The sequence below is a fragment of the Myotis yumanensis genome, unplaced genomic scaffold (genome assembly GCF_028538775.1).
Source record: "Myotis yumanensis isolate MYYU_CA2020_CCGP unplaced genomic scaffold, mMyoYum1.0.hap1 SCAF_6, whole genome shotgun sequence".
Classification (NCBI taxonomy): Eukaryota; Metazoa; Chordata; class Mammalia; order Chiroptera; family Vespertilionidae; genus Myotis; species Myotis yumanensis.
This window is the reverse complement of record NW_027223757.1, coordinates 57,145,029-57,168,036: the sequence shown is the minus strand read 5'-3', so window position 1 is coordinate 57,168,036 and position 23,008 is coordinate 57,145,029. Positions and strand designations below refer to the sequence as shown.

General features: G+C 38.7%; 1 long non-coding RNA gene across 2 annotated transcripts in view; it reads left to right on the top strand.

Annotated features, from left to right (window-relative positions):
• The window catches only part of LOC139013138 (uncharacterized), a 129,448-nt gene that overhangs the window by 44,468 nt on the left and 61,972 nt on the right, over positions 1-23,008 (top strand). For both annotated transcript variants that reach the window (XR_011471939.1, XR_011471938.1), the window contains exon 3: positions 8,610-8,751. This is a non-coding gene — a long non-coding RNA (uncharacterized lncRNA). The remainder of the gene's footprint in view (positions 1-8,609; positions 8,752-23,008) is intronic.

Below are 23,008 nucleotides of genomic sequence, written 5' to 3'. Positions count from 1 at the left end.
TCATAGGGAACAGTAAAGGTGAGTTGAAGATTAATATGCAGAAGTTTTATGAATTATAAAGGGAAATCATAGATTTTGAAAAAATGTCATGCCCATGATCATTTTAGCTTATGCTCCCTTTCCAACAGGCTTAATCATTCATCTTCACTCTTTTTTGGTGGGGGGGGGGGGCGGATTAAAAGGGGAGGAAAGAGATTTTTGTAAAATACTGCTATATGCATGAGAGACATGGAGACTTTCAGCAGCATTGTGATCAAGTGTACATCCTGGAAAGCTTTTTCACAGGTAAAGGAGTACAAGGAGAGAATCAGGATTCACTGGTAAAAAGGGGCTCTGGGTTATATAGAGAGAACACTGAGCTCATTCTTAGGCAGATGACTTTGAAGAGTTGGGAAACCTCCAAGTGGGCAAGTCTATAAGGACAATTGTATGTGGGTCTGGGACTCAGGACAGAGGTCACCTTCTTGTACTATTAGCATCAAGATGGGATTCCCGTGCTGTTCCTAGAACAGTGTTTGCTGCAGAGTAGGCACTTGAAAGAGAAAGCATGAGGTGGGAAAAAAGAGAGCATGTACTAATGTGTTTGATAAGAGATTCTCTTTAAGCTGAACTATAAAAATGTGCAGTTAAAGAAAATTTTGTATCTTTATATGTACATATTAAATTAGTAAATAGATAATAGGATTCCTATGGTTTAATTTTTATCCTCTAAGAAATCTACTTTCGCCCTAACTGGTCTGGCTCAGTGGATAGAGCATCAGCCTGCGGACTAAAGGGTCACAGGTTCGATTCCGGTCAAGGGCATGTACCTTGGTTTCGGGCACAACCCCAGTAGGGAGTGTGCAGGAGGCAGCTGATCAATGTTTCTAACTCTCTATCCCTCTTCCTTCCTCTCTGTAAAAAAATCAATAAAATTTTTTTTTTTTTTAAAAAGAAAATTACTTTCAAGAGCACAAAAGTTTCATGTTGTCCCACAATATTTTAAGAAAAAAGCTTTAGCTTCTTAAAAATGTCAATTATTTGATATTTTGGTAATGTAAAGAGAAGTTGCTAAAGCTAAATGTTCATAAAGAACTTTTAAATAAATTCTCTGTCAGAACTATCTTTTTTCTAATCTCTGAGAAGATGCTTGGCTGCCATGTGCTTATGTCAATGTTTAGTCTTTCTAAAACAGTTATTAGAGATATACATAAAACAGATAACTATATATACATATACATATAGTACATAATACATATATGTACATATGCACATATACACAATTATTTTTATATGTAGGATATGCATATGACATATATGTACGTGTGTTTATGTATATACTTGGTTATACAGTTGACCCTTTAACAATAGTCAAATGTTAATGGTGTCAAGCCCCCATACAGTAAAAAACCTGCACATAACTTTTGACTCCACAAAAACATAACTAATGACCTACTGTTAACAGGAAGCCTTACTGATAGCATAAACAGTCAGTTAACACATATTTTATATGTTATGTGTTATATACTGTATTCTTACAATAAAATATGCTAGAGAAAAGAAAATATTATTACGAATAACAAGGAAGAGAAAATCCATTCACAATATTTATAGAAAAAGAAATCCATGTACAAGTGGAGCAGCACAGTTCAAACTTGTGTTGTTCAAGGGTCAACTGTATGTGTTACATACGTATTTATGTATGTATCACAGAATATGGTTTCCTTTTTCCCTATCTGCCTATGCAGCCCAATAAATCATTGAAATGTTTATTTTACCTCGAAATTTTCTCTCAGTGCCTTCATTACTTTTCTATTTTTTTATAACTCTATAGCCATATTTCCTAAGAGACGTATTTACTTTTAAGTTTCCTAGTTGTAGCTTTATAGATTTCTGTGAGGTCTGGGACCTTTTGTTACTAAGAGATTGAGTTCAGACTTTATGATTCACTTTCTGGAAATCAATTTTCTCAAGCTAGAGTCCATTTAATTTCACTGGCAATGATAATTTTGAAATAAACTCATATGTGCCCATAGGTAGTACTTTACAAACTATTACCAGCTTGTGTTTTACACTGAATTCCATTTTAATGTTCAAAGTGGGTTTTATAATATTTGCTATTTTTAAATGTTTTATTGGTAAAATAAAATTTTATTTTGCAGTAAACTCATCGTAAAAGGATGCATGTCAATATGGTATGACTGAACACTGATACTAGTAAGTCTACAGGTCTTAGTCTGCCTTTCCTTCTAAAGTGGTTGTTATGTGTGGTTGGAGAACACCAAGAGGCCTATCCAATTTTCCTCTGAAGCAACCAATTAAACATGAGCAATATGCCAGTGTCCTATGACTTCCTTCTGACCCCAACCTCTAACCATCCTGCCATTTTCAATACTTCCATTATGCTTCCTGGAACCCTCAATCCTTGGCCTTATCACTAAACTCACTCCATCTTTTTGCTGTAATTAAAGCCTCACTCTACCCTAGGACACTCACTGCATCCCCAGAAGTCTCCTAAAGTGGAGAATGTGGCTCTCTACACCCTTGGAATCTCAGAATGAAAAAACACAGCTCCGGTCCTCCATATCCAGTGCTGCTTCCAACCAATCCTCATGTGAAATCCCCCTCTGCTTGGAGGTCCAAGTTTTCAAACCATACCGTATTCCAGCCTGTCCTTGTACCCAGAATGCCTCTGACTTTATAGACAATCCCCTCATGTTCACTAAATACTTTAGCACATAACTGTGGACTTTCTCTCCATGACACTTCCTGCCATCATTCCGGGCAACATCCTGTCCATACAATGTGCAATATGCAAGTTTCACAATTTCTTGACCTTCTCATCTTCAGTTACCTTCTTCTCCACTTTATTTCAGCCACCCTCTGTTATGGGCAAACCTGGACTGTGGCATCACTGCTCCACCTATAAAAACCTAAATTAAACTATTTTACTCTCTAACCGCAACTTATTACCCTGCCCCTCCAACTCTCTCATTTAGTGATTCCTCAATAAATGTTCTTTTTATTCACTGAGTTCTCCAACCACTTGATGACTCCACTTTCTCCCTATCTGTACCTTGTCTTCACCTCCTTCCCTATTCATCTAAGAATCCATTGCTAAGTACATCACCATTTTCTGGCTAATATTCTCAATACAGTAACATTAACCCACTGTTCTTCCACTTGGTCCAGACTAGCAAGACCCCAATCCTGGACCAATTTGTGTGTCTACCCTATCTATATTCTAACGCTGAAGAACACAGCTGAAGAAAATCTTGAAAACACACCCATTGGTGCCAATGCAAAGTAGTGATCTTCGCCTCCAACCAAATCTACAGTGCTGCCTGGCAATCCTTTCGTGCTCATCCAATTAAGTCTCTCCATAGTGGATTTAAAATCTTCTCTGTTATCCCACCACATCACCCCTGTGACTCTGAGCATATGACCTCATCTCCCACCTCACAGAGAAAATAAAAGCCATTATTCAAAAACTCGTTGAGCTTTCTGCCACAAACCCACACGTTTATTTGTATTTATCCCTGTCTTTTCCACTTTCCCTTCAGTCTTAGGAAAGGAGGTATTCATTCTCCCATTTCAGGTTAATGCATCCACTTGAATGAAGGAGCCCAGTATTCACACACTCTCATGAACTTACTCTATCCATTATTCTCTTTTTATTATATTTTAATTCTTTCCCATCACTGTTTTCCCCCCACCAGCATTAAATGTACTCAAGCCTTTCACAATTAGAAATCTATACCTTTCTTTATCGACCTGTTTTCCACAATTTCCAACAATATCTTTCTATATTTCATATTAATACAGAGAACTCTGATTCCTAACAATAATAACAATATACTTAATCATTTGTTTCATCTTAAAATATATACAAATTATTTTTAGATTGCTACAATATCATCACCAATAATGACTTTACCATGTGAACTTCATTATTTCTAATATATCTCATTGAAAGTGAACCAATTTTTATGTGTATGATTACATTATCACTTTGACAAAAAGGCTAGTTTTTTTCTCCTTGTATTCAATTTTAGGATTTATTTTCTTCATTTTTTAAAAAATGTTGTTTTACTTTTTGTATATGTACAAACTTTGGTACCAATTAAAAAGTGAAGTCAAAGAAGTCTTTCTTCCACCCTATCCATCCCATCCCATTCCCACCCACCCCCTGATGGGTAACCATTTTCATTAGGATTTGGTACATCTTTCTTGCATTTCTCTTTGTATAAAAAAATTTTTATTTCATAAATGTTGCCATATTATTAAACTTTGTTCACCTTGTTTTTTCAACTTCATACATTCTGGCTCAAATTTAATATATGTTATACCATAAGTATTAATTATACTTACTGTGTTTCTTTCTCTATGAAATATTTCTTCACTTTTTCTTTTTACTATTCCTTTTGGTATTTAAAAGATTTGCTTTTCTTCTAATGGTTATATTTTTCTGTCTCTGTTTTAAGTCTACTTTTCCCTTTCTGAGGCTCCTGCTATTAGGTTTGTCAACTCTAAATAATATATTTTGACTGCACGTATTATCTCTACAGAGATGAGTTTTTTCTACTCTACCTTCTCCCCCAGATTCCCCTATCACCTTTGTGAGGGGTTGGTTATTTCTATTTAATTAGAACATATAATGCTTACATATTCTCTCTCTACCCTTTGTTTTAATCTTAGATCTCCATAGAAATATATTCAATATATACTATGAGGTCATTTTTTTAGGGTTTCTTCAGTCTTCTTTAGGTTGGATAAACCTCACCCTTTAGTTATGTTTGTGAATACAGCACTTCTTGAGTTCTCGCATTTTCATAACTGTTTTAATATAGCCTTGGTAGCTAAAAATGTTGTTTTACTATAGTTAATAGTAAATTAACTATAGTAAATCTAGACAATTTCTAGACAATTTCTCTAGATATCTAGACAATTTCTCTAGATATAAAATGTTTGAATCACACTTGGTTAATGCTTTTAAAAAATGTTTCCTCCAAAGTTGTCTTGCTTTTACAAACTCAGATTTTAACTTGATATCATTCCCTTGTAAGTTATTTGGTCTTTTTGCCTGGAGACCCAAAGATTTTTTTTTTTCTTTTGTCTTTATCATTAAGGTCTAAGAGTTTTACTAGGAGTCTCTAAGTCAGGGGTCCTCAAACTACGGCCCGCGGGCCACATGCAAATACAAATATTGTATTTGTTCCCGTTTTGATTTTTTTTACTTCAAAATAAGATATGTGCAGTGTGCATAGGAATTTGTTCATAGTTTTTTTTTTTAACTATAGTCCGGCCCTCCAATGGTCTGAGGGACAGTGAACTGGGCCCCTGTTTAAAAAGTTTGAGGACCCCTGCTAAGTTGACCATTTGGAAATTCTTTTTGAAGTATAACTTTAAATAACATTTCTATTCCATCACTGTTTTTCTTATTCAATGACTCCAATTATATGTATGTGAGATTGTCTTTGCCTATTTCCTATAGCTGTCACTTTCTTTGATTGTTTTTCTCTCTATTTTATTTTTATTCTATTCACTTTTTATTTCTCAATACACCTTATGTTTTCCATTGATTCTGTTCTCTCATTCACCTTGTAGTTTAGTCTTATTCCTGAGATGATTTTGTCTTTTTCTTTTCTTTCTTTCTGGAGTTTGCTTAATTCTAACATTCTTTTCTGCCACCTCTTCTGAATTTTTGAGTTTCTATTTTGGGTGGAGTTTTTAATATATGAAAATGTTGATTTAATTATATTTATTTCAATACTCCTACCCTTTATGATCTTTTTTTTAAAGAATAATTTCATAAACATAAATGTTTTTTTCATATTTTCCATCTTCTTATAGTAGTCTTTATGGTAGTTTTCAGCTATTTTATATTTACTTTAAATGTCTTATATTTGCTTTGATTAACAAAAAGTAATTATGTAAACAGGTGTGAGGAGTTTGATGGTTTACTAGTTTTCTTAGTTCAAGAGCACCCTCTTCTGTTCATATAATGAACTGGAATTTATTTAATGAAGAAAATTGATTTGTCTTTTTATTTGGTCACTCTCTTTTATTTAGTTGGTTCTTTATTTTCCTACTTCCTCTTGTATTCTTCATCACAAAATTCTTTAAATTTTCCACAAGTGGGACTCTATCAAGATTTTCACCTTAGAACTTTTGAGCCACTACCTTTTGACTTTCATGAGTTAGTGTTCTGATACACAAGGTGTCCATATATATATATAATATATATAATATCACCACTAGATTAGCATTGTCTTCTCTTTTCCATTAAGATTCTACCTGTCTCTCTACTTTGGTATGTGCTCTAAAGTTGACTTTGCAACTATTTGTTTGTTTGTTTTCTTCTTCTATGTAAGTAAATTTACAATATTTGTCTCCTAGTGATGTTATGCACATGGGTCTGTGTAGTTTTACTTATCTTCTTTATCTGTATAGTATTTGGAAGATATGTGCAGAGTTTGAGATTCAGGTGGCTGCAGTTATTCTTAAATTGTTATGTTTTGTTATGTTTATCAGGATCCTATCCTAGATTTTTTTTTATTTTCACTTTTGATAAACTCTAAATGACCTCAATGACTTCTGTTCCTGATAGACTGATGACTATCAAATTTTATTGTATTGCTGGGCTTCACATGTTTTATTAATGACCAATAAGGTATATTAACAGGTCACACTACAGTAATTTCCCACTAACATGTTTAAGACTAAATTATCTTTTACTCTTCACCTCATCCCATATCTGCTCCTCCTCCTGTGTCCCTCATGTTAGTAAATGGTACCATATCATTTTTCCAACATGACCTCTCATAATTACATACGATAGAAAGCTTATAACTCCTGGCCCCAGTTAATCTTTGAGTACTGATTATTCATCCTCCTAAAGATCTCACAGCTATCTTCCACCACTCTCCAAATTCTTTAGCAGATCACTTCTTGACTGGATTACTATAACAGCTTCCTAGCTGTAAATTCTGCTTCCACTTTTGCTTCTTCCACTCTACAGCCAACATAAGTTTGAGAAAACTTTATTTATGTCACACACACAACCTTCAAAATGCTACATTCCCTTCATGAAATAGTCTTGAAACCAAAATGTGGCCTGTTTGAGTCCAAGTTTGTTGTCTCCCAAAATCAAAGAATGAAGCTGTGTACAAAAACAGTTTGTGGACAAAAATTTATTGAGAGAAGCAAGTCCTGGAAAAGGTGCAGCTGGAGTTTCATGTTGTAGCCGGGCGTAGTTCAGAATCCAAGCAAATTAAATTCTATTGGTTCATGTGTGGAATCCCACATGGCCATAAATCACGTGGGCATAGGGGAAGTGCTCCCCTTGCCACAGGAACAACAGAAACCCATTGTGTGCAGGCGAGAAAATGAGAGAGAGAGAGAGAGAGAGAGAGAGAGAGAGAGAGAGGCGCAGTTTATTTGTATACTAGAGACCCGGTGCATGAAATTCATGCACAATGGTAGGGGGTAACCCTCAGCCCAGCCTAATTGCCCCCAACCACTTCTGCCTGCCAGCCTGATCACCCCCACTGCCCTCCCCTGCTGCGACCCGCCTCCTTGCTGGGATCTGCCTCCTCCACACGAGGTGACAGAGACACTGGGACCGGCCTTCTCTGCGCCGCACAGAGCCGTGGGACTCCCAGGCCTCACCGCTCCACGTGGCTGCTGGGCCCCGCCTCCCCTGTGTGCGTGGCCATCTTGTGGTGACCATCTTGTGACGACATTGGGTGCAAGGACCACCTAGGCTTTTATTGGTATATATATGCTTGCTAGTTTCTGATTGGTTCATTCAAAGAATTCTGCCGTAATAACATTCTTGGAATTGGTTTATATGCCTCATTGCCTTTTATTGGTTATCTACAAGCTGCCTGTCTTAGTAATATCTATATACTTTAAAGTTTATGTCTCCCACTATGGGCACCTCTTTCCCCACCCAGCTGGATTATCTTAGTAACTCCGACTAGTTGGATTCCCTGGTTTTATTTCCTCTCCCCCACCTCCCATGGTCCATCCCTGTCCATCTAACTTTCCTCTGTCTCCTCAGTCTGACTCTGTTAGAATGGTCTAAATCAGCGGTTCTCAACCTGTGGGTCACGACCCCTGAAAATACATCCTGCATATCAGATATTTACATTACGATTCATAACAGTAGCAAAATTACAGTTATGAAGTAGCAACGAAAATAATTTTATGGTTGGGGGGTCACCACAACATGAGGAACTGTATTAAAGGGTCATGGCATTAGGAAGGTGGTCCATAGTCTGATAACTGCTTATGTGTCTAGAATTCTCTGTCACCAATCCTTGCTCTTACTTCTCTCCTTCCCTATGAAACACAGAGAAACAGAAACACTGTGGCAGATTATAGTCTGTAAATTTTCCACAGCATTAATTCTAGTCCCACATGCAATTCCAGAGCATACCACTTCCCCTCAAGGGGTGAAGTCTAATTGCCCTCCCCCTAAATACCGCCCAGCCTCAGTGACTCACTACTAATAAATTAAATGCTGTGAAAGTGAGTCTGCATGACTTCTGATACTAGGTCATAACGTCAGTACAGCTTTAGCCTAGGCTCTCCTAACCCTCTGTCCCTCTCTCTCTGTCTCTCAGGACCTGTGCATTTGGAACCTGAATAAGCAAGTAAGAAACTCAGCTACCATACTGGAGAAACCATGTGAAGATAAAGAATACCAAAGAACCCCAGGTTTTCAGACACAAGAATTTGTGTCTTCCCAATCTAAGCATCAGACATGTGAGTAAATGAACCGTCATATGATCTCAACTCCAAAGCTTGAGCCAAAGTTATGGTGAATGGAGCAGACACAAATATTCTCACCAAGCCCTGACTGGACTGCAGATTCATCATAAAATAAATATTGTTATTGTGTAAGGTTTAAAATTTAAACCATGAAGTTTGGTGGTTAGTTACATAGCAATTGAGAAGTAAAACAGGCAATAGTACACAACCCAGCTATATTAAATTATTTTTAATTCCCAGTATTTCTTAGTCTATCTTAATATACCCTGTACTTGGGGACATTTTAATTTTTTCCCATGCCCTGTCCCTTTAGTTAGATAATGCTTTCTTTTCCATCAAGATTCAGCATAGAAATGGCTTTTTCAGCATTAGTCTGGCATACAAATGGCCTTTCCTAATTCTACCAAATTGTGTTGACTAACTGCATGTGCCTCCACAGCATCTATATTTGCTTCAAACAGTAAGTATAATTTGAAATTACATTTAAATTGATTTATTCCTTATAAATCTATATAACCCATTAAGTCTGGGACATCATTATAGCTTTAGGATGTAGCACATTTCATGAGACCAAAATTAAAATAAATTAGATGTGAATTGAGTGAAGACATTCAAATCATGCTTTTCTCAAATACCAGAATAAAAACTATTGCATAAAGTTAATAATCACTGGTAACATCAATGGAATATCTATTACATATCAATTACTAACCAAAGAAAAAGTTAACAATAGCTGGTATTATCAAAGGAACAGCTACTACATGTCAGTTGTCACGCAGAACACTTCATAAGCACTATCTCATTTTAATCACTATACAACCCTATAAGAAGTGACAGAGTTACAAGTACAGTCTTGGTTTAAATCACAGCTTCACTCAACTTTTCTAGCCATGAAGCAGTAATCAAGTTAGTTGAACTCTCGAAGTCAATGCCATGCTCTTAGATAATTTATACCTATTTTTATTCAAGACACATATGGGATGATCAGAGAGGTGAGAAATATCAGGTGCAATATCAGAACTAAGTTTTTACATACTTCAGGTGATGAACACATTGGGAATATTTGCTTTACATAAATATTTCCTGGGGATCTCAGGTGCTTTCTATTTAATGTGAGTTAAAATAGTCTGGCACACAAATAGCCAATAAACACATGCAAAAAAATACTCTACATCAAGTAGAAGTGCAAATTAAAGCCAAAATGAGATACTATTACACACCAACCTGAATGACTAAAACTTAAAAGACTGATGACACCAAATGTTAATAAGAATTTGGAGGAGAGATCAAGATGGCGGCATAAGAAAACACTGGAAATTGCTGCCTCCGACAACAACTTCAAAAATACAACTAAAAGACAGAACGGTCATCATCCAGAACCACAGGAAGGCTGGCTGAGTGGAAATTCTACAACTAGAAGGAAAGAGAAGAGCACACAGACTCAGAGGAGCTACGAAAGTGAAGTGCAGAGGTATGGAGGCTCCGGCGCGCGGAAAAGGGCGGGCACCTGAGGACGCGGCTGTCTTTTTGAATCCGGAGGGAGTCACAAGCTCCCGACTGCTCTGAACTCCAGTTCAAGGAAATCTCTGGGGTCCCCCGGCTCATATGGGGAGAAACTGGACGGGCTGGCAGCAGGCAGAACTCGGAACTTGAGGGCGGCTTTCCCTCAGAGGTGCTGGCTGCAGTTACCAGGACACTGAGACACGTGGCCCTTTAGGGCAGGGCTGAGAATCAGCCATAGCTGCTTGCTCCGCCCTGTTGATTCCGAGACTCGCCCCTTCCAGGCTGCTGCAAAGCCTTTTGCATATGAATGCCCAGGTCCTTTGAAACCTGACAATTACCTAAAAAATTGCAGCTGGGCCAGACAGACTCAGAACTTCCAAGAGAAGGCCCAAGGCCCCACAGCAGCTTGCATTGCTTCTCAGCTGGGCCTCATCTGGGCACCCCAAGACCCCAAAATGGGAAGGGAAATCTGCATATCTCTTCGTAGCTCCTGCTGGGTAACCTCAGGAAGAGGCTTAATTAGCACCTCCTTAGATCCAAGAGCCAGTGTACCCAGTGGTCAGAGTGGGACCATCCAGATTACAACTCCTCAGATTCATAAGGAACACACTCAGGGGGCAGACTCAGTGAACACCAAAGCCCCACTGAAGCAAGTCTTGCCCCAGGAGGGTGTCTTCAGCACAGAAGTTCTCCCACTGCAGACACAGCTGATTCTCACTGCCAATTGGCCTGGAGGTCAATTCCTCCCAGTGACACCTAAAACAATCAAGGCATAACTACAACAAGACTGTGCACAAAGCCCACAAGGGGGTGCACCAAGAGTGTCCACCTCAGGTAACTGGGGAGGCTGAGCCACTGGGCCTTGTAGGACACCTAGCACACAAAACCACTCTACCAACACAGGGAAGCAGACAAAATGCGAAGACAAAGAAACAGGTCACAAATGACAGAAATGGAGGACAGCAAACGACTGGATATAGAGTTCAAAACCATGGTTCTAAGATTTTTCAAGAATTTTATGGAAACCGCTGATAAATGTAGTGAGATCCTCAAGAAATCTAATGAGATCCTCGATGTTGTGATAAAGGACCAACTAGAAATTAAGCATACACTGACTGAAATAAAGAATATTGTACAGACTCCCAACAGCAGACCAGAGGATGGCAAGAATCAAGTCAAAGATTTGAAATACGAAGAAGCAAAAAACACCCAACTGGAAAAGCAAAATGAAAAAAGAATCCAAAAATACGAAGATAGTGTAAGGAGCCTCTGGGACAACTTCAAGCGTACCAACATCAGAATTATAGGGGTACCAGAAGAAGAGAGAGGGCAAGATATTGAAAACCTATTTGAAGAAATAATGACAGAAAACTTCCCCTACTTGGTGAAAGAAATAGACTTCCAAGTCCAGGAAGTGCAGAGAACTCCAAACAAAAGGAATCCAAAGAGGACCACATCAAGACACATCATAATTAAAATGCCAAGAGCAAAAGACAAAGAGAGAATCTTAAAAGCAGCAAGAGAAAAAAAGTCAGTTACCTCTAAGGGAGTACCCATACGGCTGTCAGCTGATTTCTCAACAAAAACCATGCAGGCCAGAAGAGAGTGGCAAGAAATATTCAAAGTGATGAATAGCAAGAACCTACAACCAAGATTACTTTATCCAGCAAAGCTATCATTCAGAATTGAAGGTCAGATAAAGAGCCTCACAGATAAGAAAAAGCTAAAGGAGTTCATCACCACCAAGCCAGCATTATATGAAATGCTGAAAGGTATTCTTTAAGAAGAGGAAGAAAAAGGAACTCTTACCATTGGCCACAGCATGGATGGAACTAGAGAGCATTATGCTAAATGAAATAAGCTAGTCAGAGAAGGATAAATACCACATGATCTCACTCATTTGTGGAATATAATGAGCATCATAAACTGATGAACAAGGACTGATCCAGAGACGGAGAGGCATTGATTGGACTGTCGGGCCTTGGAGGGAAGGTAGGGGAGGGTGTGGGTAAGGGGGAAAGATTAAAGGACTTACATGCAAGCATATAGGTCTAACCAATGGACACGGACAACAGGGGGGTGAGGGCATGAGTGGGGGGGGAGGTTAGGGGGTAACGTGGGTATAAGGACACATATGTAATATCTTAATCAATAAAAATTATATATATATATATATATATATATATATATATATATATATATATATAGAATTTGGAACTACCAGAATCACAAAAATTGATAGTAGGAATGTAAATGGTTACTATCCAGGAATAAAAAAGAATGAGCTGCTGATACAAATACATGGACGAATCTCAGAAACATGTTGATGATTAAAAGGAGCTATTATGGGCTGAATTGTGTCCCTCCCAAATTCATATATTGAATTCCTAAACCCTAGTACCTTCAGTATGTGGCTGTATTTGGAGATAGGGCTTTAAAAGGTAAATAAGGTAAAATGAGGACATATGGACGGGACTTAATGCAATATGCTGGTGTCCATATAAGAAGACGATAATAAGACACAGACAAAACAGTGACAGAGAGACAACCATGTGAGGACACAGAATGTAGTCATTTGCAAGACAAGGAAAGAGGGCTCAGAAAAAAAACAAATCTGCTGACACCTTGATCTTAGACTTTCAGTCTCCAAAACTGAGAAAATACATTTCTGTTGTTTACACCGTCAATCTATGGTAATTTTTATGGCTGCCCTAGCAAACTAAAACAACAGAAGAATACATTTAATATTATTGCAACTATGTGAAATTCCAGAATCAGCAAAACTCTTTTGTGATAAAAAAAAAAAAAAAGAAAAAAAAAGTTGCCTCTGAAGAGGGGACTAGAGCATTAGCTAATTAGGAAGTGACATGCCAGAAGTTTCTGGGATGATGATAAAGAGGATTGGGTTATACAAGTGTATGCACTTATCAAAATTCATGAATGTGTACTTAAGAATTGTGCACTTCACTACATATAAATGCTACATCAAAAGAGAGAAAACACTGTAAACAATCAGTGGGACCCACCTCTGACATTAGAAGCCGGACAGTTCCCATTTCTTCCTCTACAGTTATAAACCCAAGCACCAGTGGTGCTACTGTATTTTGCATTTTCACTTGGAAGTTTGCTAAAACCCATCAGAGTGAAATTTACTGGCTGACATGCCTCTGCTATGCTCATTAGCCAAGAGAGATTGTTGAAGCTGATTGGAGAGACTTATCTTTTTATTCCCTGAGTAGGAAAAAGAAACTCAGTTGCACCATTGGCCAAAAGTCTTTTTTTGATCCTCAGCCGAAATAAATTTGATGGATTGAAAAACATAAGTCTTTAATATCAGGGCACTGAGTTGAACATTACTGGACTGAGAGGGGCTAATTCTCAAAAGTTTTTGAGGAGCAAGGAAATAGAAATTTACAGCTCTATCTGTTCATGGTGAGTGGTCCTGGCTTCTTTCCGGTGTAAAATGACGGAGCTTCTGGACTTTGGTTCAAAGTTCAGGTACATTTTGTTTAAAGGGGAAGAAAAACTCCAGTGTTCTACCTGTGTCCTCCTGCCTATGGATCGTCTAGCCTGAAATCTAGACACTAATGTTCTACTTGTTAAGAAAGTCTACGCTTTGTGCCTTTTTAGAAGATTTATATTAGTTTCTCAAATTGCCTTAGGACATCAGCTACATAATCTCCTTGGCATTTTGACTGTTTTTGACCCAGATATCCGGTTTATTTTATTTGCCTCTTAGTGAGTCAAATATTTTTTTTTTAATCTTTATTGTTCAGATTATTACATTTGTTCCTCTTTTTTCCCCCCATAACTCCCCTCCTTCCAGCTCCCACCCCACCCTCCACCCTCACTCCCCACCCACTGAGTTCATCCATGGGTGCATGATTTTTGTCCAGTCTCTTCCTGAATCTCCCATTCCCCTTTCCCCCCCAAGAATAGTCAGTCCATTCCCTTTCTATGTCCCTGATTCATTATAGTCACCAGTTCATTCTGTACATCAGGTTATTTATTCACTTGATTCTTAGATTCATTTGTTGATAGATGCATATTTGTTGTTCATAATTTGTATCTTTACCTTTTTCTTCTTCTTCCCCTTCTTAAAGGATACCTTTCAGCATTTCATATAATACTGGTTTGGCGGTGATGAACTCCTTTAGTTTTTCCTTATCTGTGAAGCTCTTTATCTGACCTTCAATTCTGAATGATAGCTTTGCTGGATAAAGTAATCTTGGTTGTAGGTTCTTGGTATTCAGCACTTTGAATATTTCTTGCCACTCCCTTCTGGCCTGCAAAGTTTCTGTTGAGAAATCAGCTGACAGTCGTATGGGTATTCCCTTGTAGGTAATTGAGCCTCTTTCTCTTGCTGCTTTTAAGATTTTCTCTTTGTCTTTTGCTCTTGGCATTTTAATGATGATGTGTCTTGGTGTGGTCCTCTTTGGATTCCTTTTGTTTGGGGTTCTCTGCGCTTCTTGGACCTGTAAGTCCATTTCTTTCTCCAGGTGGGGGAAGTTTTCTGCCATTATTTCTTGAAATAGGTTTTCAATATCTTGCTGTCTCTCTTCTTCTGGGACTCCAATGACTCTGATATTAGTCCGCTTAAAGCTGTCCCAGAGGCTCCTTACACTATCTTCACACTTTCGAATTCTTTTTTCATTATGCTTTTCCAATTGGGTGTTTTTTGTCGAATCTTTGGTTTGATTCTTGCACTCCTCTGGTCTGCTATTGGGTATAATATTCTTTATTTCAGTCCGTGTATGCTTACTTTCTAATTTCTTTATCGTAGCATCAAGGGTCTCATTAGTTTTTGTGAGGCTCTGCACAAATTTATGGCAAGCCCTCAAAATTGCGATTCTTAGCTCCATATCCTCCATTTCTGTCATGTTTTTTTGTCTCCGCATCTTTTATGCTTTCTTGGTGCACCCCCTTGTGGTCTCTGTGCGCAGTCTTGTTCTAGCGAAGCCTTAATTGTTGTAGTTAACACTAGAGGGATTTGACCACCCGGCCGACTGGCGGTGGAAATCAGCTGTGGGAAAACTTCAGTCCTCAGGGGAGGCGCTAGTCCAGCCCTTGCCTGAGGCGGTCGGCAAATGGTTGTGCGCAGGGTTTGGGCGGGGCGGGCTCAACAGGGTGGGGGGGGGAGGGAGCAGCTATGGCCGCTCTCAGTCCGTCCCCAGGGGCTCTGCCTCTCTGTCCCAGCAATCGCTGCAAACCTCGGAGGGGCCGTAGCCAGACAGTTCCGCTTCTCCGGTTTGAGTCTGGGTCCCTAGAGACTCGCCCGGATCTGTAGCCCAGAGTCTGAGATTCGCTCCTGATTGAAAACGACAATCGCGCCCTCAGCCGCCAGCCCGCTTTGCGCGCGCACCCTCACCACCGCACCGCCGTACCTTTAAATTTTCCACACTGCGCCTCCGCTGAGCGTCGGAATGCTGTTGTTTTTGCTTCTAGTTGAAGAGACTCTCCTCAGCCAGCCTTCCCGTGGTTCTGGTTGATGTCCGCTCCGACTTTTAGTTGTATTTTTGAAGTGGTTGTCCACGGCGGCAGTCTCCGGTGTTTACCTATGCCGCCATCTTTGATTCTCCGAGTCAAATATTTTTTATATCACTGAGCCTTCTCATTCAACTAGAGGATGTGGGTGGGAAGCTACATTTAAGGATAGCCCATGGACTTACAGCTCTACAAATCTAGTCTTAGAAGAGGGGAAACAAACACTGGTCCTCAATCTATGATATTTGAGAGGAGGCATACTATAGGATCCTTGTTTATATATTTAGAGTCCTTCTCATAATTGTCAACTTTTGTGATAAACCTGAAAAAAAATTGTCTGGCTTTCAACACAATGCCACTTCTGAAAAAATCAATTACCATTTGAACTCCTCACTTTTCTCCTATTTATTCTCCAAAAATATATATATTTTTTTTTACTAGAATTGGCTAGATCTTCAGTATGATATTTAGGATGAAGGCTACTCTAAGTCTGTTGGATTATCCCAATTTCCATACCATTGAGCTGTGACAACCAACACCTAGTTATAATTTCAAATACTCTTTATAAGGTTCCCCCCAAATGCTCATCCTCATTCTTGTAGGCCCCATATGTCTATAAAGGATATTACAGAGTATATTCTCAATCCCTTTTATGTCTAAGAATAATCCATAAATACATAAATCTTTAAGTAAATAAAACTCTTAAAAGTCTTATAAAACTGATTGAATTGTAAGATCTAAGTCAGAAAAGTGATGTAACATAAGTATGGCTCCCCAAACTTTTTAAACACTATGTTGTCCTGTCCCATTTCACTTTGAGCACACACTGTATTAGGCATTTTGCTCCATTTGTGAACTTTGATGTGTCAGCACTTCAAAGATAATCTATTTCTCCTTATGATATGTTTAAAAATATGTTTTTATTCATTTTAGAGAAAGCAGAAGGGAGAGGGAGAGAGAAAGAGAGAAACATCAATCAGCTGCTTCCTTCACACAGCCCCTCACTGGGGATCGAGTCTGCATTCTGGGCATATGCCCTGACCTGGAATCCAACTGGCAACCCTTCAATGCATGGGACAGTGCTCAAGCAACTAAGCCAAACCAGCTAAGGCTTCTTATTTTTTTTTTTAATTAAATCTTTATTGTTCAGATTATTACAGTTGTTCTTCTTTTTTCCCCCCATAGATCCCCTCCACCCAGTTCCCACCACACCCTTTGCCCTTACCTCCCCCCCGCCACTATCCTCATCCATAGGTGTACGATTTTTTTCCAGTCTCTTCCCGCACCCCCCCACACCCCTTTCCCAACTGAGAATAGTCAGTCCACTCCCTTTCTATGCCCCTGATTCTATTATATTCACGAGTTTATTCTGTTCATCAGATTATTTATTCACTTGATTTTTAGATTCACTTGTTGATAGACGTGTATTTGTTGTTCATAATTTGTATCTTTACCTTTTTCTTCTTCTTCCTCTTCCTAAAGGACACCTTTCAGCATTTCATATAATACTGGTTTGGTGGTGATGAACTCCTTCAGCTTTTTCTTATCTGTGAAGCTCTTTATCTGACCTTCAATTCTGAATGATAGCTTTGATGGGTAAAGTAATCTTGGTTGTAGGTTCTTGACATTCATCACTTTGTATATTTCTTGCCACTCCCTTCTGGCCTGCATAGTTTCTGTTGAGAAATCAGCTAACAATTGTATGGGTACTCCCTTATAGGTAACTGACTGTTTTTGTCTTGCTGCTTTTAAGATTCTCTCTTTGTCTTTTGCTCTTGGCATTTTAATTATGATGTGTCTTGGTGTGGTCCTCTTTGGATTCCTTTTGTTTGGGGTTCTCTGCACTTCCTGGACTTGGAAGTCTATTTCTTTCACCAGGTAGGGGAAATTTTCTGTCATTATTTCTTCAAATAGGTTTTCAATATCTTGCTCTCTCTCTTCTTCTGGCACCCCCATAATTCTGATGTTGGTTTGTTTGAAGTTATCCCTGAAGCTCCTTACACTATCTTCATATTTTTGGATTCTTTTTTCTTTTTGTTTTTCTGGTTGGGTGTTTTTTACTTCTTCGTACTTCAAACCTTTGACTTGATTCTTGCGATCCTCTAGTCTGCTGTTGGAACTCTGTATAATAATCTTTATTTCAGTCAGCGTATGCTTAATTTCTAGTTGGTCCTTTTTCATAACCTCGAGGGTCTCACTAGACTTATTGAGGGTCTCACTAAATTTATCGGCGGTTTCTAGAAAATTCTTGAAAAACCTTATAAGTGTGGTTTTGAATTCTGTATCCAGTAGTTTGCTTTCCTCCATTTCTGTCATTTGTGACCTGTTTCTTTGTCTCCACATTTTGGCTGCTTTCCTGTGTTGATAGAGTGGCTTTCTGTGCTAGGTGTCCTATAGGGCCCAGTGGCTCAGCCTCCCCAATTACCTGAGGTGGACACTCTTGGTGCACCCTTTTGTGGGCTTTGTGCACAGTGTTGTTGTAGTTAAGCCTTGATTGTTGTAGGTATCACTGGGAGGAATTGACCTCCAGGCCAGTTGGCTGTGAGAATCAGCTGTGTCTGCAGTGGGAGAACTTCTGTGCTGGAGACACCTTTCTGGGGCAAGACTTGCTTTAGTGGGGCTTTGGTGCTCACTGAGTCTGCCCCCTGGGTGTGTCCCTTATGGATCTGAGGAGTTGTAATCTGAATGGTCCCACTCTGACCACTGGGTACACTGGCACTTGGATCTCTAAGAAGGTGCTAATTTAGCCACTGCCTGAGGCTACCCAGCAGGAGCTATGGAGAGATATGCAGATTCCTCTTCCTTGTTTGGGGTTTGGAGGTGCCCAGATGAGGCCCAGCTGTGAAGCAATGCAAGCTGCTGTGGGGCCTTGGGCCTTCTTTTGGAAGTTCTGGGTCTCTCTTACCCAGCTGCAGTTTATTAGGTAATTTTCAGATTGTAAAGGGCCAGGCCTTTCATATGCAAAAGCCTCTGGGCACAGCTTGGGTGGGGCGGGGTCTCATAAAATCAACAGGGCGGAGCAAACAGCTATGGCTGATCCTCAGTCCTACCCTAAATGGCCCTGCGTCTCAGTGTCCCGGTAATCGCTGCAAGCACCGCTGAGAGAAAACTGCCCTCAAGTTCCGACCAATGCTAGACAGCCCAGTTTCTCCCCGTATGATTCTGGGTCCCCAGAGACTCGCCCAGACCTGGAATTCAGAGCAGTCAGGAGCTTGAGACTCCCTCCCGATTGAAAAAGACAACCGTGTCCTCAGTTGCCAGCCCTTTCCACGTGTGCCTCAGTACCTCTGCACTTTACTTCCACACCTCCTCTGAGTCTCAGTGTGCTTTTCTCTTTCCTTCTAGTTGTAGAATTTCCACTCAGCCAGCCTTCCTGTGATTCTGGATGATGTCCATTTTGTCTTTTAGTTGTAGTTGTATTTTTGAGGTTGTTGTGCGAGGCAGCAATTTCCGGTGTTTACCTATGCCGCCATCTTGGTTTCTCTCTCTTATTTTTTTTTTCATCGAGCTTATTTCTGATTGGTTATTCTCTACTTCACATAGACTTTCATTCTCTCTCCCCATGTACAGATTATAAACAATTGATGCCTAAGCTAACTCATTTTCAAATATTTCTGTTGCTTAGATGCCATGAAATGTGAAGCCCATTAATTCCCCCAATAAAATAACTGCTATGATGTTTTATCTCAGCCCAAATCAACAGCTCCTAAAAAAATCTTCAGAAATCATAATGAGTCAAACAATAACCCAATAACTGTAGGACTTTGTAATCCAAGCCCCAAGAAGTATGGATATTCTTTAAGCCTGATTATATTCTTGGTCACATATTTTTAGTGATTAAATATTGTTTCTCACAATATGGCAATATGGAAAAGAAATGAAAATATCTCAATCTCTGAAGTGTCCATAAAAACAATTCTGCCATGTCCAATCTCTCAGACTCTTTAAAATTCAAGATAATAGAAAAACTATAATTTGGCACACCAAATTTTAATTAACCTCAAAAAGGAAGCTTTTGAGCTACTGAATCTTTATGATAAAGTCATATGCTTCTCAATCTAATTTCCAGAAGACATTAATGTGATAAGTCACCATGTGTGTGTGCTCATTTATTAGAAACAATTATTTTTGTGTGGAATCAATTTAATAGATAACTGAACATTATATTAGCCAAATATCCATTGGATAATATTACATTTCTAAAAGGTATTAAGAGCTTTGTCAGTAATTCATCCAAGTTTTCATCTATAGGAAATCTAAATTTATTTGATCACTCTTCCCATATTCTCTCCAGGCCTTTCTCTGTAGTGTTAGATGAAAAAGGAACATAAGTTGTGAAACTCATTCATTATCATAACTTATAATGTTAAATACAATGTCTGTATTAATCTAAATGTAATTTCACATATATTTAAGGGTTCAGCATATTAAATATTCAAAATCAGCCTATTACAGTATTCTCACCAAAAGTGCTATAACATGAAATGATTTCCTTCTAAAACCTAATCAGAACTTGATCAACACTGCTGAAACTATGTCACCACATATTTATTAGGACACGCATTATAACGGAGATAAACTGGCTAGGGTGGAATGACAGTTTCTACCACTAATGATTAATAACAACTAAAAAAGAATTGAAAGCACTTTATTCACCATCATCTTGGGGGGTAGTTTCTTTTAAATGCACAGATAGAAGATAGGCCGAAACTACTGTTGACCATATCAATTCTGAGTAAATAAAATTGGTGCTCCTATGTCTTTTTTTTCTTTTTTCTTTTTTTTAATCTTTAATTTCTTTATTGGTTAAGGTATTACAAATTTGTCCTCATCCCCCCATTAACGCCAACCTCCCCCCCCCTCTCATGCTCTCATCCCCGTGTTGTCTGTGTCCATTGGTTTGGCTTATATGTATGCATACAAGTCTTTGGTTGATCTCTTCCCCTTACCCCCACCCTCCCCTACTTTCCCTCTGGGGATTGACAGTCTGATCACTGTTTCTCTGTCTCTTGATCTGTCCCTGTTCATCAGTCTATGTTGTTCTCTATATTCCACAAATGAGTGAGATCATGTGGTATTTATCTTTCTCTGACTGGCTTATTTCACTTAGCATAATGCTCTCCAGTTCCATCCATGCTGTTGCAAATGGCAAGAACTCCTTCTTTTTTATCACAGCGTAGTATTCCATGGTGTAGATGTACCACAGTTTTTTAATCCACTCATCTGCTGAGGGGCACTTAGGCTGTTTCCAAATCTTAGCTATGGTGAATTGTGCTGCTATGAACATAGGGGTGCATATATCCTTTCTGATTGGTGTTTCTGGCTTCTTGGGATATATTCCTAGAAGTGGGATCACTGGGTCAAATGGGAGTTCCATTTTTAGTTTTTTGAGGAAACTCCATGCTGTTCTCCACAGTGGCTGCACTAGTCTGCATTCCCACCAGCAGTGCACGAGTGTTCCTTTTTCTCCACATCCTCTCCAACACTTGTTGTTTGTTGATGATAGCCATTCTGACAGGTGTGAGATGATACCGCATTGTCATTTTGATTTGCATCTCTCGTATAATTAGTGACTTTGAGCATGTTTTCATATGTCTTTTGGCCTTCTGTATGTCCTCTTTCGAAAAGAGTCTATTTAGGTCCGTTGCCCATTTTTTGATTGGATTGTTTATCTTCCTTTTGTTAAGTTGTATGAGTTCCCTGTAAATGTTTGAGATTAAACCCCTATCAGTGATATCATTGGCAAATATGTTCTCCCATGCAGTGGGCTTTCTTGTTGTTTTGTTGATAGTTTCCTTTGCTGTGCAAAAGCTTTTTATTTTGATGTAGTCCCATTTGTTTATTTTCTCTTTAGTTTCCATTGCCCTAGGAGCAGTATCAGAGAAGAAATTCCTTCAGCATATGTTTGCGATTTCGCTGCTTGTGGATTCCTCTAGTATTTTTATGGTTTCCTGTCTTACGTTTAAGTCCTTTATCCATTTTGAGTTTATTTTTGTATATGGTGTGAGTTGGTGGCTTAGTTTCATCTTTTTGCATATATCTGTCCAATTTTCCCAACACCATTTATTGAAGAGACTGTCTTGACTCCATTGTATGCTCTTGCCTCCTTTGTCGAATATTAATTGGGCATAATGGTTTGGGTCGATTTCTGGGGTCTCTATTCTATTCCATTGATCTATATGTCTGTTCTTGTGCCAGTACCAAGCTGTTTTAAGAACAGTGGCTTTGTAATACAGCTTGATACCTGGTATTGAGATCCCACCTACTATGTTCTTCTTTCTCAGGATTGCTGTAGCTATTTGGGGCCTTTTTTTATTCCAGATGAATTTTTGAAACGTTTGTTCTAGATCTGTGAAATATGCCGTTGGTATTTTAATGGGGATTGCATTGAATCTATAGATTGCTTTGGGTAGTATGGACATTTTGATGATGTTGATTCTACCAATCCATGACACGGTATGTTCTTCCATCTGTTTATGTCTTCCTCTATCTCTTTTTTCACTGTCCTGTAGTTTTTCGCATATAAGTCTTTTACCTCCTTAGTTAAGTTTATTCCTACGTATCTTAATTTTTTTAGTGCGATGGTAAATGGGATTGCTTTTTTAGTCTCACTTTCTGTAAGTTCACTATTGGTATAAAGATATGCCATAGATTTCTTGGCATTAATTTTGTATCGTGCTACATTGCCGAATTCATTTATTAAGTCTAATAATTTTTTGATGGAGTCTTTAGGGTTTTCTATGTACAGTATCATGTCATCTGCAAATAAGGACAGTTTTACTTCTTCTTTTCCAATTTGGATGCCTTTTATTTCTTTTCTTGTCTGATTGCAATGGCTAGGAGTTCCAGTACTATGTTGAATAGGAGTGGTGAGAGAGGGCATCCCTGTCTTGTTCCTGTTCTTAGGGAAAATGGTTTTAGTTTATGTCCATTTAGTATGATGTTGGCTGTGGGCCTGTCATATATGGTTTTTATTATGTTGAGGTATGATCCTTCTATTCCCACCTTGCTGAGAGTTTTTATCAAGAAAGGGTGTTGGATTTTGTCAAATGCTTTTTCTGCGTCAATTGATATGACTATGTGGTTTTTATCTCTCAAATTGTTTATGTGATGTATCACGTTTATTTATTTGCGGATATTGTACCATCCTTGCATCCCCGGGATAATTCCTACTTGGTCATGGTGTATGATCTTTCTGATGTATTGCTGGATCCGATTTGCTAGAATTTTGTTGAGTATTTTGGCATCTATGTTCATAAGGGAT